This window comes from Podarcis liolepis, assembly GCF_965112155.1.
Source record: "Podarcis liolepis genome assembly, chromosome: 2".
Classification (NCBI taxonomy): Eukaryota; Metazoa; Chordata; class Lepidosauria; order Squamata; family Lacertidae; genus Podarcis; species Podarcis liolepis.
In genome coordinates, this window is record NC_139555.1 from 46,034,627 (window position 1) to 46,053,018 (window position 18,392).

Genomic DNA, 18,392 nt, shown 5'->3' on the forward strand with positions numbered 1-18,392 from the left:
GTAAAAGAGTCATAGTAATAAATAACATAAATAAATAACAGCACTTCCAGGATGAAAAATCCATGGTCCACTTTAGATACTACCCAAAGAACAGGTGTGAATCCACATCCAATGCAGTGCAGGAAGAAAGATTGTGCAAATCAAGCATTTGAGCTTCAGTGCTCCACACAGAATGTTTATATGATGCACTACCTTCCATACCCAGTCTCGGGGGTAGCTGCCTGCCTACTTCGGCACGACTTGCCCAAGTGAGTGTCTAAACCAGACCATAGAGCAGCTTCCCATGTGGATCATTGCAGCTGTATGGAGACTCTACTCATAATGGATGCTCTGTATAATGGAATCTGCATCTTAATTTTGTAGTGTAGCACACTAACCGTTGGGAGTTTGTTTTCAGAGGCCTCCCTATGGTTCATATAATGTGTGCAGTTATTGTGCCTCCTTGATACCATTTAAGTGGCTTTAAGTTGCTCGGTATCTTGAGAGGTCAGAAAAACACAGTGGTTCTTCTGTACTGGGAAAATACCTTCTCAAGAGAGCCAGTGTGGTGTAGTGGTTAAGAGCGATAGACTCGTAATCTGGTGAACCGGGTTCGCGTCTCCGCTCCTCCACATGCAGCTGCTGGGTGACCTTGGACTAGTCACACTTCTCTGAGGTCTCTCAGCCCCACCCACTTCACAGGGTGTCTGTTGTGGGGGAGGAAGGGAAAGGAGAATGTTAGCCACTTTGAGACTCCTTCGGGTAGTGATAAAGCGGGATATCAAATCCAAACTCTTCTTCTTCTCTTCTTCAATAGCCAAAGGCACCTTCCGGCCCATCACTGAGATGATGCAGTGACCTTAGAGTGAAGGAAGCACCATGACATTGTGCTGCTTCTTACTCTATTTCTTTCTACAGCATGGGTAGGGAACATGTAGACCTTTAGGATTTGTTGGACTCCAGCTCCCATCAGCCCCAGCCAGTATAGCCAATGGTCAGGGATTGTGGGAATTGTGGTCCTGCAGCATTTGGAAGGTCACAGATTCCCTACCCATTTCTACTGTATATATAGAAATCCAGGTTAATCCAGCCTTACGAGGCACACCCTAGGTGTTAAGAACTTCTGGTTCCCATTGCAGCTTTGATGGTGCATAGATTGCATTTCAAGGGAAGTGACCTCAGGTTACCATGGTGTATATTTACTGGATCAAATAAAACTCCAGGTGCTGGAAAAGGTGATAACCTTCAACATGGTGCTATAGAGCTGTATCTTAAAGATCTGCCATTCATCTGTCCCTGCTGCAATGCAGCTTCCTTCAGAATGTGCCCCTGGGCTGTCTTCATGTGTGCAGTCACCCCTACAATCAGAGTACTCCTCTGTCCTTTCCAAGTGAAATTTCATCTGTTGCACTGCCATGGAGACTCTCTGTCACTGTGAGCATGTGGGAAATGTTAACCTTTAACTGAATTGCCCGCCACTTACAGGATGTCATTTGCAAGGGTCTCTTGGAATTTTGCCTGTCATGAACATCTGATGCAACCATTAGGCTTTGCTAGGGAGGACTGCAAATAGCCATTTGCAATGGCACATTTTTGCCACCAGCACTAATATGTCTCTGAACATTCCTGCTGGTTGAAAGACAGAGAGAGGGGCAGGGGAGGGAGGGAGAAAGATGAAATCAGCTACTTTTACACTGCTGTCTCTGTGGAAAGAGACATTATGGTTCTTCCCCCTCCTTAAACCCAGAATCCTCTAAAATGTAAAAGGAAAGGGAGGGAAACCACCCCAAGAGCTCTGATTATTTTAAATGAAGTACTAAAAGGCTCAGCTTTGCTGAGGGGCAAAAGAAATAAAGTGCCTTCCTTTAAAATTTTATTTCTGCCGTCATGATGCCCTGCTGTATAGACCTTGATAAATGACTGCCATTTACAAATGAATGAATGCTTACCTGTTTGTAAGACAAGTCACCTTGGATGCCATCTGTCATTCTCACAGGGTGCCTGCTTTCTATTCCTTACAGCAATTGAACAATGTGCCTGAGAGAACTCTTTAAAATCATATCAGTAAAGATGTTTTGTTGAGAATCTATAAAGCATCTTGCAGGTTGCTTCCCTATTATTAGCTCCTGCCACTTTAGTGCTCTTTCAGTCAACTTTAGAAACAACAAATAAAGGCAGTCAAGCAGGCATAGGACATCTTTTAACCAAGGCTTTTATTTTTATGTTTTCCATTATAATTATGCTTCACTTTTCTTTTCTTTTCGTGTGCCACTTCTTTATCAGGTGAGGTACACACACACACACAAAATCGCATAGGTGGAGCAATGGGAGCTGTTGGTGTTGGTGTAGGTCTCTTGGGGAGATATGTGCATTTTCCTTTTCCTTTTCAAATGGATATTATTTAATGTGCAACTCCTTGGTCAGTCTGTATACCAGAGAATCTAAAGTGGTGATGAAAATCAGAGGTGGACATCTCACTCCTCTCTAAAGAAATGCCATAGTGTGATGTAATAATATGTCATCTAGAGCTCCTAAATGCCTAATGCTGACTGGGCCCTTTAGTTTACTACAATCATTGAGTTGAATGGGACCTTGGAAGCCATCTAGTCCACCCTACTTTCCAATGCAGGATGTGCAATGCAGATTGCAACTACGGCATCCCCAACAGATTGTCACCTAGTCTCAAAAATACTCCTAGCAAAACCGAGCATCTCCACCCCCTGCAAGGCAACCTGTTCCTGTCACCATTAGGAAGTGTCTTCTGAGGTTTAGCTAATATGAGCTCCTCTGCAATTTCCATGCATTAGTTCTAGTCCTGCACTTTCATACAACAGATAACGGGTCTGCTCCATCTTCTGTGTGAGAGTCCTTCTAATATTTGCTATCTGATATCTGAAGACCCCTATTTTCTCTCTTTCAGTCTTCTCATAGGGCTTAGTTTCTACTCCAAACCACTCACCATCCTGATTCTCATCCTTGTGATGTGCTCCATTTTCTTGATGTTCCTAAATGTGCCACTGTGAACTGGACACACTACTTCAGATGTGGCCTGACTAGTGCAGATAGAGTGGAACTATTCTTTCTCATGAGCTGAACACTATGCTTCTGTTTATGGAGCCTAAGATCACATTCATTTCTTTTCAGCAGCCACATCACACTGGCTCATGTTCAACTTATGATCAACTAAGACACCTGGAACCTTTTCACATGCCAAGCCAAGTCTCTCCTTTCCTATACTTAAGTCTTTGGGCTGCTTCACACATCACATTCAACCATACTTTAAAATAAACAATGGTTTAATGCACATGAATGGTGTGGATTCAGGCAGGTAGCCGTGTTGGTCTGACACAGTCAAAATATATATAAAAAATTAAAAAATTGTTCAGTAGCACCTTAGAGACCAACTAAGTTTGTTCTAGGGATGCGGGTGGCGCTGTGGGTTAAACCACAAAGCCTAGGACTTGCCAATCAAAAGGTCGGTGGTTTGAATCCCCATGAGCTCCCATTGCTCGGTCCCTGCTCCTGCCAACCTATCAGTTCGAAAGCACATCAAAGTGCAAGTAGATAAATAGGTACCGCTCTGGTGGGAAGGTAAACGGCGTTTCCGTGCGCTGCTCTGGTTCGCCAGAAGCGGCTTAGTCATGCTTGCCACATGACCCGGAAGCTGTATGCCGGCTCCCTCGGCCAATAAAGCGAGATGAGCGCCGCAACCCCAGAGTCGGTCACGACTGGACCTAATGGTTAGGGGTCCCTTTACCTAAGTTTTTCTTGGTATAAGCTTTCATGTGCATGGACACGAAAGCTTATACCAAGCACAAACTTAGTTGGTCTCTAAGGTGCTACTGGACAATGAATGGTGTGCACAGCCAAGACATTGTTGCTTTGCTGCTTCCCTGCCTCTGCCAGAAATCAAGTCAGAGTCTGGCTAGTCATGATGTCTAAACCTGGGCTGTAGTTTGTTTCTTTTCTCACAAGCCATGGATGAGGCCAAGGTTTACTTTTGTCTTACTGCTCATGGTCTATTTAGAGGAAACAAACCATGAACCTGGATTGGGACCTCACAACAAGCTAGACTGTCTTGTTTTGTACACAGCACAGCAGAAACAGGGAGCTGTGTGCACCAGTTCACCAATCCATCATGTTAAAATTATCATTTATTTTAAACTAAGGTTTAGCGTTACACGTGAACCAGGCCTTTGATTCTTTGTACATAAATACCTCTGCTGAATGTCATATTGTGAGTTTTGGCCCAGCACCCCAGCCTTTCAGATTTGTCTTAAATCTGGTTCATTTAAAGCCCTTGGGTTTGGGTTTATTTGGCTTCTTCAACCGTTGCAGAACACCATGATCTGGGCAACATGAACGCCTCTATGGTGCATGTATGGAACACAGAAAGCTGCCTTATACAGATTGGTCCATCTAACTAGGTAATATCCACATTGACTGGCAGTGGCTCTCCAGGATTTTAGATGGCGTCTCTCCCAGCCCTACCTGCAGAGGCGAGGGATAGAACTGGAGACCTTCTGAGTACAAAGCGTAAGCTCTATGGCTGACCTATGGCCATATGATTTTGCACTGGGAGTTCAGCTTTAGATTCAGGCTATTCTGCCCTCATGACTCTTATTTTACATCAGCAAGACCAGAAAGCAGGGGATATGAAAACGAATTTCAGCCAATTTATTGAATCTTCCACATACTCCATGTCCTCAATTGCAAAGAGTTTCCCCAAGTGTTTGAAACCTCATTGCCTGTAAGGTTTACTTTTAATTTCATAGTGTCACTTGTAAAAGAAATAAAACCAGGTTCCTAATTGACTTTGGAATGTACCCTACTTAGCCTTTGTCAACATAATTTCTCACCTTTTCCGCCAACGACATGATCTTTCTTTTTAAATCTCGGAGAGCTGCTGATTTTCTTTTTATTATGCCACAAGCTGTAATTCACAAAATGAGCAGAGATTGTACTTTCAGCTATTTGCCATTTGCATTAATGTTATTACTCCCATGAAAGCCACTGACAATACAGTGCAGTTAGGCATTAGCTATAGCTGTTCTAATGTTAAAGAGCGTCACGTACCTGCAGAAAAATGAGTGAGGCTTTTATTTGAGAGGGTAATTGGCAGGCAAAGAATATTCAATGATCCTAAAGCCACAAAAAAACCAAAACCTTTTTTTTAACCTGGTCTGCATCAACAGCTGCATCTTTCTGTAGGAGCAAGAAAAGACATTCTGAAATGTTTGGGGGGTGATTTTACTTTGCACATTGCATATATAAATATAAACTTAAATACCTTAGGGTTGCCAACATACTGCTCTTCAGATCATGTCAACTGCAACTCCCATCTGCACCAGCCAGAATGACCAATGTTCAATGAAAATAAGAGGATAAGAGTTGTCTTCCATAACATGTTGTGTCTTCCAGGTACACACTTCCAGGTACTGCCTTAGGTACACACCAAAAAATGTAAATTGTGAATGAAACAGACAAGCACATGAAAACCAGTAGCATTTGTGTCGAGGGGCAAAGTGAAGCTTGGAAGGGGGAGCCATTTTCAATGGGGAAGCACCATGCTGGAAGGGTTAGTGCCTGCTCTGCTCCCACAAATGGTCACTAAAAACCACAGAGGTCCAGGGATGGCTGTGGCTCCTTAGGGGCAAATTGGATTTGTTGCCTTGTAATGTATAAAATTGCTTTTTGTTTCACCGCAGCAAAAACTCAGAATTTTATGAAAGACATTAGTTTTGCACCTATGGAATTTTTCCTCCAGTGCCTTCTTTTCTATTCCATTCCTTAGCCTGTACAGAAGTGGGTGCAGTTTCCTGCTCCCTGTGCTGCACAGGACAGTTCAGCCAATAAAGCTTTCAAATCTTCTTGGAATGGAAATTATGAATGAAGCAGGGTCTCAGGAAGGACTCACTGAATTCCAGAGCCTAGAGAAAATGGCAAGTGTAGGCATAATTCTTGCACCTGCTCCTGGATCAACTAAGAGCTGCCTCACCTGCAGCTTCGCTTCCCCACACTTCTAGAGAAGCCAACCATATGTTTCAGTAGGAAAGAAAGGAAACAGGTCACATTTTCCCATTCTCACCCTCCGGAGCCACCTCTTTGCCCCATGGAAATGGTCACATTCAGAATCATAGAATAACAGAATGGTAGAGTTGGAAGGGACCCGAAGGATAATCTAGTCCAACCACATGAAATGCTGGAATCTCAGCATGTGGACCTCCATCCAATTTGAAACCATACCGGGCCCTGCTTAGCTTTGCAAATGTGCCAGCAGTTTTATTGCTGCACTACAACTTAGACCATGGGTAGTAATCCAGATAATTATGGACTCCAATTCTCATCGGTCCCAGCTGAGGTGGCTAATAATTGGGAATGATGGGAGTTGTAGTCTGAACCATAAGGACAGCAACATGTTGGGCCTAGGTTACCTCAGTGAGGTGAGATTTGGAAGCCACCACCGTATCACTCCTTCCGCTGTTTCTAGGGCAGCATGATGACCCAGGCCCAGATGGTCTTGTAGTTCTGCTCAGATCCAGGCTATTCTGAACCTGCAATTCTATTATTCTAGGTCAGTCTACAATGAATATGAATATGAAGAGCCAATTTATCCTTCTTCCTCCCCCTCAAATGCTGCTGCTCCCATACTACCAAGGTAGCATGACAGCCCAGTCTTAATCATCACTTCACAACTAAAACAAGTCCAAGTACTTCTTTTGCTACTGTTGTTGCTGTGTTCTTCCCTTTCCTTATCTCTCAGATGCCCCCACTGCAGTCAAAATTAAAATGTTAAGCTCCTCGGGAAAGGAAACTTTCCCCTTTCCTTATGTTAGCCAGCTCTGTTCCATATGCATTGATGGTGCTGTAGAAATAATATTTTTGTACTATCCTCATCTTAATACTCTTCAAAACTTTACAGGCAAGATCTCATTAGGGTTGCAGCTTGCTAGATGAACCTGACCGACCCAGATGCATGCAGTGAAGGAAATAAAAACAGCAGACTTAAAACCCACAAAGGCATTCCCCCCTTTATCTTGTCGCTGTCGACTCATGTACATGGTAAATCAAAGTTGTACATACTGAGATCTTATCCTCATTAGCGGCAAGAAAGGTCATTGTGTGTACAACGCTACAGCATATGTCAGATTAGCGAATCGGTATTATTATTATTTTTAAGATACCATATCTTTGAGATATGTTTCATTAAACTATTTTGTTTCAAATACAGATGGTAATCAGAAGTTGACCTTTACAACAAAAGAAATAGTCTTGCTGACATTCTCATGACAGGGATAAAAAGAAAACTGGTTCCAGAGTGCTGCATTGTAGAATTTATCTGTGTAATTGGGATATAACACAAGTGAAAAGATGGCTTTTCTAAACATCACAGCACCACTGAAACGTATCAGATGGGTGCTAATATTGAATGAGCATGTTGAATAGATGGCACTCAAGCCAAACATTACTTTTCTTTAGCCCTCTTAACTTGATCGGTCCGAATATATTTCACATGATTCTGACCTGAGAAATCTTTATCAGTGTTGCTTTCAGATGAGGCAGCTAGATTGTCATACATCTTCAAATCTATAAGTTTGAGGTTTTTAGCCTTTTGGCTTTACAACATACAAAAAATAAGTCCCCCAATCCCCAGTCCTAGAAGCTGAATAGGAAATATAAATGAATAATAGCGAAGAGTATAGAATGAGAAGTCAGATAAACAGAGATTAAGAAATTATGCTCTATGTCATGAGTAGGCAAACTAAGGCCTGGGGGCCAGATCCGGCCCAATTGCCTTCTAAATCTGGCCGGCGGATGGTCTGGGAATCAGTGTGCTTTTACATGAGTAGAATGTGTCCTTTTATTTTAAATGCATCTCTGGGTTATCTGTGGGGCCTGCTTGATGTTTTTACATGAGCAGAATGTGTGCTTTTATTTAAAATGCATCTCTGGGTTATTCATGGGGCATAGAAATTCGTTCACCCCCCCCCAAAAAAAATAGTCTGGCCTCCCTGCTGAAAAAGTTTGCTGACCCCTGCTCTATGTGCTGTATCTTCCAACCCCTTTAGTTCTAGGTGTGACCTGGAGAAGAAGTTCAGGCACCTGCCTCAAACCTCAAGGAATTTGTTTTTCTTTAAGCCAGGCTTCCTCAAACTCAGGCCTCCAGATGTTTTGAGACTACAATTCCCATCATCCCTGACCACTGGTCCTGCTAGCTAGGGATCATGGGAGTTGTAGGCCAAAAAACATCTGGAGGGCCGAGTTTGAGGAAGCCTGCTTTAAGCTGATAGCTGAGCAGAACTTCCTCATGAAGTAAGTCCTGGCTTTGGGATCCAGCTAAAGTTAGTTGTGGCTAAGTTCTGTTGAACCCAATGAAACAACTGACTTTGGCTGTATTCCATAGCTGAAATGTGTGCCTCCTGACATTTCTAATGTTAAAATAATTTGTTTACCACATACAAATCTAAACTGAATTGATGTGGGGGGAGGGTAGGCTTGGTTTCAAGGCGAAGCCACGAATGGTCCATTTTGGAACCACTCTTAAATAAATACAGAATAACAACCAGCTGCTGCCTAATGTAGCTGTGCATCAATTACTTCTTGCATCTGACGCAATGGGCTTTGTGCCACAGAAGCTTTCGCCACAATAAATGTACACGTCTTTAAGGACCCACATGACTCTTGTTGTTTTGACAAATGCACATAGACTTGGTTGTTCGGTAACGCGTAACATCCTCTGTTTGGCTTTCCTTCTGCAGATTTTGTTAGCGAAAACATCCTGCCACATCCAAGTTAGAGAAAACCTGTCAGGAAACCTTGTTTCTCCTTTTGCCAGAGATTTATACCACCCAGAAAAGATGTATGTCAGAAGAAGAAGGATCTAAAAGGGGGAGAGACAGAGAATCAATTTGGCTCAGAAGTGCTCAGGCTCATTCTCTCAGAAACTTTTGGGGAAATGTATTTATCCTGACTTTTAAAAGTTCCAGCAGAAGGGGGAGAAACAGACTCTCTGAATATGTAAAGAAAAAGAACAATGCCACCTCCTTGGGTTTTTGATATGCCGAGATCGGTGATAAGACGATCTCCGCTGTTATAATAACCTTGTGCTCTGTCCTTTGAAGCCATTCAAAGATTTCTTTGCTGCAGCCTACGCACCTTGCTCTCACTTATCCTCTTTGCAGTGCTGCTGCTTTTGTTTTTCTGGGAGCAGCCTGATCTGATCTAATCTGCTCTGTCTTCTTATATTGAAATTAACAAGCCATATACCCTGAGGCACAGGCTATATCTACGCCAGTGGAGCGCAAATGAACTTGAACACGAGGTCAATCAACTGCACAAAATACATCACACAGTTATTCCAAGCCTCACGCTGTGTCTATAATTGCCCCTTGTTCTGTCATTAGAGCTCCCCTACAAGTCATTATTTTGAGTCAGCAAAGCTGCAGGGAGTATTCAGCCCAACGGTTAGCGGAAAGCTGGATAGATAATATAAATATCTCCCTCTCCTCGCATACGAGGAGCAGGTATTTAGATTAGCTCTTATAAAGTGTGCAGCTGTTTAGTCCCTTTATGAACCCAAAGCAAAGCTATAATCATGAAACTTTCAATATGGATTCTCTTTTAAGTATTCCCCAAGAAGGAAGCAGGGATTCCACAAGCTGATGGTGTTTCAAAGCAAAGGAGCAGAAAATGGACCCAATTGTCCTCCATTATGGCTCTAAATCAGGCTTTAAGGAATATAACTGGCAAAATGGCAGTGTGTGTGTGTGTGTGTGTGTGTGTGTGTGTGTGTGTGTCAAAGAAGGCACCATAAAAGTGTGGCCTTGAAAGTGGTTTTGTGTTTCTGTTTCAGTGAAATGTCCTTTGTGAGAAATACTTTTTTTTATAAGTGTCCAAGATGGATGGCAATTTCTTAAAGGAGAGAGATTGAAGGCACAAATGCAGACTTGGATGAAGAAATTGAGGGGATGTGCACCTTATATGCAGATGATACCAAACTGGGATGGGTAGCTAATGCCGCAGAAGACAGAATGGGGATTCAAGATGACCTTCACAGATGGGAGAACTAGGCCAAAACTAATGGAACAAATTTCAGTAGGGACAAATGGAAGGTTCTGCACTTAGGCAGGAATAACCTATGGCACAAATATAAGATGGCTTGCCAGTCTTACATGTAATGTAAGACTGGCACCACTGTCTTCCAGGGTGGAGTGGTGGAAATGGGTTTTACATGTTCAAGATGTGCAGAAGATTTGGACAACTACTGCTGTAGGCATTTCATGTGAATACTTTTATCAACAAACTCAGAAAACCCATAGAAGATGATTTGTTCCTGCTGATAGCAGCCACCCACACCATCTCTGTTTGCACTGAAGTGCTAACTCTTCATATCATAAAGCAAAACAAATGACTCTGTAGAGCTAGGGTCAAAGGATCACATTTCCTCATGAGCACCCTTTTGGGGGACACATGCCAGTGGTAGACAGGGCCGGGGGCTAAGGTAGGTGGAGCAACAGATGTCACACATGGCTACATACCAGCCATATGAACAAAAACAAACAAACAAACAAACAAAACCCCAGAGCTTTCTACATACACTCAACCAACCTAAGCAATTAAGAGTTATTACCACAGCTGAAGAATATATTATAGCCTGGAAAAAGCACTTCATGAAGGAAGGGAGCGGGGCAATGTTCAGGGATGATGGGAGTTGTAGTCCATCAAAATCTGAAGGGCCACAGATTTCCCACTCTTGCCTTAAGGGTACTAATACTGTTGTTCAGCAGGGACGGAGCTTCATGCTCCGGCACTGGGGGGGGGCAGAGAGCAGGTGAGGGGGGGCTGGTGCGCATCCCAGGGGCGTGCTGCGCTGCCCACAGGGGCATGACAGGCGTCCCGCTGTGGTGTGGCATGCCACGTGGGGGCGTGGCACCCAGCGGGGGCAGGGGGGACAGCCGCGATGGCACCCCACTGGGATCACACTGCCGGGGGCGGTGCACTCCCCCCCACTCCTCTTCCTCTGCCACTGTTGTTCAGTATTCAAATACAGAACATATTGAGCTGCCTTGTGTTGAGAAAGACTACAAGACTCATCTTCCCCAATACTGTCTCCTTTGATTTGCTGTGGAATTGCAAGTTCTCAAACTGAGGTCCTGCCATCTGAGATCTGAGCATGGTATATCGAGTCCTCCCTTAAAGAGGGCACGTATTGCGGTGAGACCTGGGAAACCGACACCCTGTGTTGTGGGTAGGTACGATTGGTAGGTCCCTCAAAGCTGGGTGCAATCTGGCCAATGGGACGCAGTCCAAATGGTTTGAGGGACCTGTTTAGGCCCATGCACGTGCCCCAGAGCTTCCTCTTTCAGCGTGTGCATTTGGAACACCCCCCCACCTCTTCCTACTTTTAGGGCTTTGCGCTTGACCTTGCTATGCCATCGTGTGTTGTCTGTCATTGGGACAGGGGCATGGCAGGAATTTTCCCCACTTGGCTGATTGGCTGGTGCCATTTGGCTTTCGCTTGCCACATAGCAAGTTGTCACAACTTGTAAGGTTGCGGATAGGCTCTGGTTCAGGTGATAGAGATGGGAGAAGGCTCTTGCCATCCCTATGTGAAGGGTGTTCCGTTAAAGGAATCCAGGGACTCTATGGTTTGGTCAACCCCTGTGAGTGGGTTGTGCTCGTGCCTGAGTCCAGGGGGACATTTGTGTGGTGGAGTTAGCCCGTTCCCGGCTTTCCGCTTATTCACCCTTGGCTGACCTATGCTGGTGCCCTGGGTCAGCACTACCTGCATGGCAGGGAGCTAGTCGAACCAGAGCCTATGCAACCAGTCACTTTCTGTAATCAATAAAGTTGTGGCCTAAATTCTGCCAAAAACCAAAACCAAAATTTTGAGTCAAGTGTGAATTTATTTAGGGGGGAGGTTTCTGGGTCTGAACACGCAACTGTGTTAGGGATTAACTTTGGGGCTCTCTACATGCAAAACATGTGTTCTACTGCCCTGGGAATGATGAAGCGATTTCTGGCATTTCGTTATTTTAACTGTGCCTCTTGTGTTTGCTTGGAAACCGTTGCACAGGATGAAGGAGAGACAGGCCTCTGTGAATCCATTTTCAGTATATAATGTGCCTCTTCCACTTGGCTTTTGTACAATAGCAGGTGGGGTCAACAAGCAACAAGAGCAAATGAATAAGAGAGGAAAGCGGAGGAGGAGGAGGAGGAGGTAAGAAGAGAAGAGAATAAATAAGGCCAAGGGATGAGCTAGAGAAAGAAAGGAAATATAGCACAAACGATAGCCGAAAGAAACAAAACTATTCTGGAGTTTGATGCTGCAGCCTGCTTGAAAAGTCATGGCCACCGCTATCCCACAAGGGACGTTATTGTAAGGAGAAAGAGAAGAGACATATATCTTCTTTGTTTGTTGTTGATGTGATTACAGTAAAAGAAATGGGGGTTTCTAGGGAGACCAAATGAAGCACTGCTGTGTATGCATCTTGAATCCCAGAGCTGGTCTGCTCTGCAGATGTAAGCCACTACATTTCTGTCTATAAGCGAATCTTCCTTTTCTTGAATAGAGATTGAACAGAGCATATGTCAAGAACTGAGATTCTTCTGCATTTTCTTTCAAGCTTTTGTGTACATGATGAGCTAGAATAACCTCCCTGAACTGAATTATCCTTCTGTACTATGGTTCACTGAACATCATTATATTCCAGGACAGCTTGAGTGATTTTTAATGCCAAAAACATCAGGAAGAAATACAAATTTTACACACACACACACACACACACACACACACACACACTACTTTAAAAAATAAATAAATAAAACTTTGCAGAAAAATCCCCGACGCCACTGGATCATAAATACTTTACTTTGCCCGGTCACTAAGGTCAACAGCTCTTGAGTGTGGGAAATTAAAATGCTCCCCATGTGAATTCATTTGGAGAATAGACATTCACAATTTTCTCTTAAAAGGCAGAATTCCAGCCTTGGAATCTATTGTTGGCTGATTAAGAATAAAAGGCCATTTTTCTGGTAGTTGGAACTGACAAAAGTTAGTCGAGTGTGTTTTGCATTCTTGTTCCTCTGCATGGTTTTACTAATATTCTATTAAATTAAGACAGTAAAATAGTGCATGGAAAAATAGAATCAATTTAGCTGCTTGCATATGGAATATAGTGTGTGTGCCCACAAACAACGAGTAGATATAGCAAAAACAATCACAAACAAGAGAAAGAGATGTAATTTGAAATTAGTATGCTTTACAGGCACAATTTCCTGTTGTGTAATATAGATTTCTGTTGCTTCTAACTCATCACTTTACGACTATTAACATGAGGCCTATAAAATTTCTTATTTTTTTAAATGAACATGTAGTATGGTTTCACACAACACTGATGACTTTACTGTAAGTTGATCTTTATGGTCTCTCTTGATGGGGTTCATAGAAGAGTGGTCTCGTGAATAGGCATCACATTATTAAGTATTATTATTATTATTATTATTATTATTATTATTATTATTATTACTTTTATACCACCATGGATTCAAGATAAGTGAGATTTAGGATATTCTAGCGTGCTGTGGTAGAGGAACCCACCTAATTCACTTTTCCTGAAGCAATATACAATTTGAAACGCAACAGTCTTTCGAGATTTGCACTTCTCTGAATATTTCAATACAGTTCTCCAGCCAAATAATAATAAACTTGGAAATGAGTTGTGATAGACACAAATGCTGTCACATTTTTGTATGCAGACTTGTTCAAAGCATGTTGTCGAGGTCCCAGGGTGGCTTACAGCAATTAAAAGACACAATGTTAAAAACAGTTTAAAACAAATATAGCATTTCTCCCAAAACTCATCTCTTGGTCCTACATCCTGCAGCAGAATCAGAGTCACAGACATCATTTCAGGAGACCAAATAATTTTCGCTTAGTCAATATAATTCAGTCTCTTGTTGCCAGCATAAAAGTGCCAGAGGCCGGTCTGTTTGGGTGAATGGGGCATTGACCCACCAGTTTCAGTCTGCCACCAGCCAGTTCCCACCTGCCAATGACAACCAGTCGAGGACTGACACAGTCTGCCAGCTTCTTCTTCCTTAGTCTCCTTGTTGCCCTTGTAGGAAGATGGGGATGAAAATAAAATTAGTTGTCTCTACCTGGGGTGAACTTTCGACTTTCACATTTCAGCAGCAACCTGTGCAAAGCCAAAATTTGGCACGCCCCCCGCCTCTGCCTTCACTACATCATAGTTATGATGTCCTGCACTGCCCTCTAGGCTCAGTGCCCAGTGTGGCAAAACAAGTCACGCTGCCCTAAATCCACCTCTGCTCTGCCTGTCATTAGCTTTGGGTTGTGGCCCGAAAACAAGCATTTTCTACCATTGCCTCCGTACAGTGGTACCTCAGGTTACATACACTTCCGGTTAGAGATGCTTTAGGTTACAGACTCTGCTAACCCAGAAATAGTACCTCGGGTTAAGAACTTTGCTTCAGGGTGAGAACAGAAAACATGTTCCGGCGGCGCGGCAGCAGTGGGAGGCCCCATTAGCTAAAGTGGTGCTTCAGGTTAAGAACAGTTTCAGGTTAAGAACGGACCTCCAGAACGAATTACAGTAAGTTCTTAACCAGAGGTACCACTGTACTGTGGAATGCCCTTACCTGTGCCATATGTAAAACATCATCTACTATATTTTCAGACGCCTTGTGGCGGCATACTCTTTTTGTTAGGGCTTTTCCTGACCCATAAGATCATTGTTATTTCCAAATTTCTCTCTCTCTCTCTCTCTCTCTCTCTCTCTCTCTCTCCCCCCCTCCCTCTCCCTCTCCCTCTCTCCACTCTGTCTAGTAAAGAGGGAAGCACAGTTTTCCCTTTAGGCAAGCAAGGTTATCAGTTTTGGCACATGGGATGCCGTGGCTCACCTTCAATACACTCTGACTTTTAAATGTCCCTGTATTATTAAGTTCTTTTAGTGTCATCAAAGGCAGCATCTGTAATCAATAGTGTGAGGCTTTAAAATGTATAATCATTAATCCTCAACTCTCAGTTATGTAGCCTTCCAGACACTCTGCAACAAATCACATAATTTTAAAATGAGAGAATGAAGTGTTTGTGCCAACACCTGATCAGAAAACAATCATTTTGCGCAGTCAACACATGCATGTCTTGCAGGGATATGAATATATGGCAGCTAATCGAGATGCTGATTTAGTTTTTGATGATAACCCAAACAAAGGGTCACCTTGCAAAGCTTTTGTCTCCTCTGCTCTGTCTTGAAAGTACAAAACTTAGATCTAAGGGAAAATAACATGTTGAGAAGGAAGGCTTTTACACATACATATGCATAATCTACATGTTTAGCTCAACCGCATATTAAGTAAATAGGCGGAAAGGAAATTGAAGGTGACATTCAACTGGCAGCTTCTTGAGCCCTTGGGATGGTGCATGTGCCTTGAAACATGACTTTTTGTGGTAGGCTGGCTCAGGACCCCTCCCTGCCATGTCCTTTTTAATTGTACAGTCTTGATGATCTGTGCTCATAGTGGTATCAAAGCAGTTATAAACAACCCCACTTTTCAATACTGTTTGCGCCTGCAAAGGTTTCAGGGCACCCATGCTATTTTGTTTCCATTGGTGCAGGTCTTCATGCTGAAATCCTGTAACTGTCCATACCCAAAATGTTCCATTTTTAAATTCTACTTTTGTTGCACTATAGTGCAAGGGTGCCCTTTCTGAAGGCAGTGGTGCAGTAGCATTGGGGAAGCATCACATAGCAATTCAGCAGTAGTCCAGAATAAATGTATGACTAATACGTGAGTGAAGTACACAATACACCAGCAAAAAAACAACAACCCACCAATCTAGATAGACCCTCAGTATGTGAGTGGTTTTCCCGACTATGCAGAGATATTTGTGGAGGCAAGTACAATATACTGGAGGGATACAACCATGATCATGGGAATTCCTGGGAATGATATCCATCATCATCCATTTTATCCTACATGCCTAATATTTTTGAACATTTTTTAATATATCAGAATTTGATGTTACAGAATTCAGATTTTGAATTAAACATTTCACCTTTGAATTTGAAAGTGAGAGCTTTAGAGTTGTTTGGAAGTCTCTTGGGTGTTTGGTGTATGGGTGTGTGACTCAGCTTTACTCAGGTGTCAAATATCAAGTGCTTTAAGTTGTCAAATTCTAAACGAAATTGCATGTGCACTGCATCAATGAGCCAGCTATCAATGACGGAAATCACATATCAAGATCCAATATCAAATAGCATCAGGTGGCAAATATTAGTATACATCTAGCATACATCAAACACCTGGAAGAGATCCATCACCCAACGCCACAGTGTTTGCTGTTTATGTTTATGTCAGCAGTACTTGATGTAAGTGTGTCTTAAATGGAGTATGAGCTGACCCTGTAGTGCTCCCCACAGAGCCCATGCTGCGTCTACATCAACTGCTGCTTATACAAAGTAAATAAACAAGGACAAGTGTGAAACTAGCAAGCATGAGATGGCAGATGTGAACTGCTGGGAAGAGATCAAATGCACACTAGACGCATATCTGTGTAGGTCACAACTTGCACAGGGTTTGCTTATCAAATGTTGTTCATCAATGCTCTAATAATGTCACATCTATGCTGAGGGGGAAAAGAAGCTCAAATACTCACCTGGAAGCACCCATGTGGGCATGTGCTAATTGGGCTTTTCAGCATGAGCTGGAATACACAACAGGTTGCTCCTTCAGAAGGTTCACGCCAAAGAAGCCAGATAATTCAATAACACGGCAGTTTACTCTCCTTGCTTTTGCTGCTTGTTTCAGGCTACTCCTTTTGAGATCTGAAGATTAACCTTCCCCCAAATGGGAGCTGTAACCAGATGAGAAGTGCTAATAGGGATACATATATGTTTTCATATCCTGGGAGAGGGGCAATCACAGAGTAACATTCTTCCTCATTTCTGGCCTCTCTCCTTCCAGGCTAGAGGAAGTTCTGAAAGAACATGTCCCTAAGAATGAAACAAAGCATTGGTAAATTCAGAGCCTGTTTGATACTTTCGAGAAGGCTTCTCAATTGATCTATCACATAGCAAGGGCAAGAGGCAAATATTATTGGCCTCATTTTGCCTTTGATTGCTGTCTAGCAAACTGCCTCAACCTTAAAACGACCAGTTTCATTTTTCCCTGTGTCCACTGTGGTGCCAGACTAGTCTGGGCCTCTTCTTGAGGAAGAGGTATTCTTAGGGGGACCCCAAAGCGATATATCTTGCCTTGCTGTGGACTTTGTATTGGGAACAGGCAGAACTGTCACAGTTTTTTCTTTGTCAGGTATAAACAGGAAATTTGGGGAAGGGCACAGTGGCAGAGGATTTGTTTTGTATGCAGAAGGCTGCAAATTCAATCCCTAGTATCTTCAGATTGCGCTGTGAAAGGTGCTGAAACCGTGCTGCCAGTCAGTGTCACTAGTACAGTGGCACCTCAGGTTACATACGCTTCAGGTTACATATGCTTCAGGTTACAGACTCCGCTAACCCAGAAATAGTGCTTCAGGTTAAGAACTTTGCTTCAGGATGAGAACAGAAATTGTGCTATGGTGGCGCAGCAGCAGCAGAAGGCCCCATTAGCTAAAGTGGTGCTTCAGGTTAAGAACAGTTTCAGGTTAAGAATGGACCTCCGGAATGAATTAAGTTCTTAACCCGAAGTACCACTGTATTGAGCAATGGACTGATAGTTTGACTTGGTATAAGGGAGCTCCCTATGTCTCTAAATTTAGCAGTAGTCTGAAAGTGATTTAAAACACTGGTTCCTTGTAAGAGAAAGTATACCCATTACGAGGAGATAAATAACCTGAGACAACTGCGCAAAGATACATTTTGCTGCATTTCCATGCAGTAGGCCCATGTTCATTTGCAGCCAGTAACAAGCAGGATGAAAGCAAGGAAAGTGAAGCACATCAAAAAGTTTTCCCTTCCCTCAATAGAGAAACATGAGTTGCTATGTGACCTCTTTCCTCCCTCATTTGGCTCCATAAAGGGCCATGTCAGAAGCACAAAGTTATCACATTTTTCCCCTTAGGCAAGCATTTTTAAAAGAGAGGAAGAAGGGGTTGAACAATTTGCTGAAAAGAAGTTTTTCACTTTTTATTGCCTGCAAAATGTAAGGAAAGTTCATAATGAATAACAACGAGCATAAAAGGGAATAGAAAATGAAGAAACCTTTATTGCCTCAGATGTCTCTTTTGCCTTCTCCTACAGCATCACATTTTGCAAGCATTAGATACCTAACATGTCCTTTTCAACTCAGAAGGTGGGAAACCTGCTTCTTTGGTACTGCAAAGTGAAATGGAGTTTTGGCTTTTCTTAAAGCAATTACTTGCTTTGATTCTGTAGTAAGTGGGAGCTGCA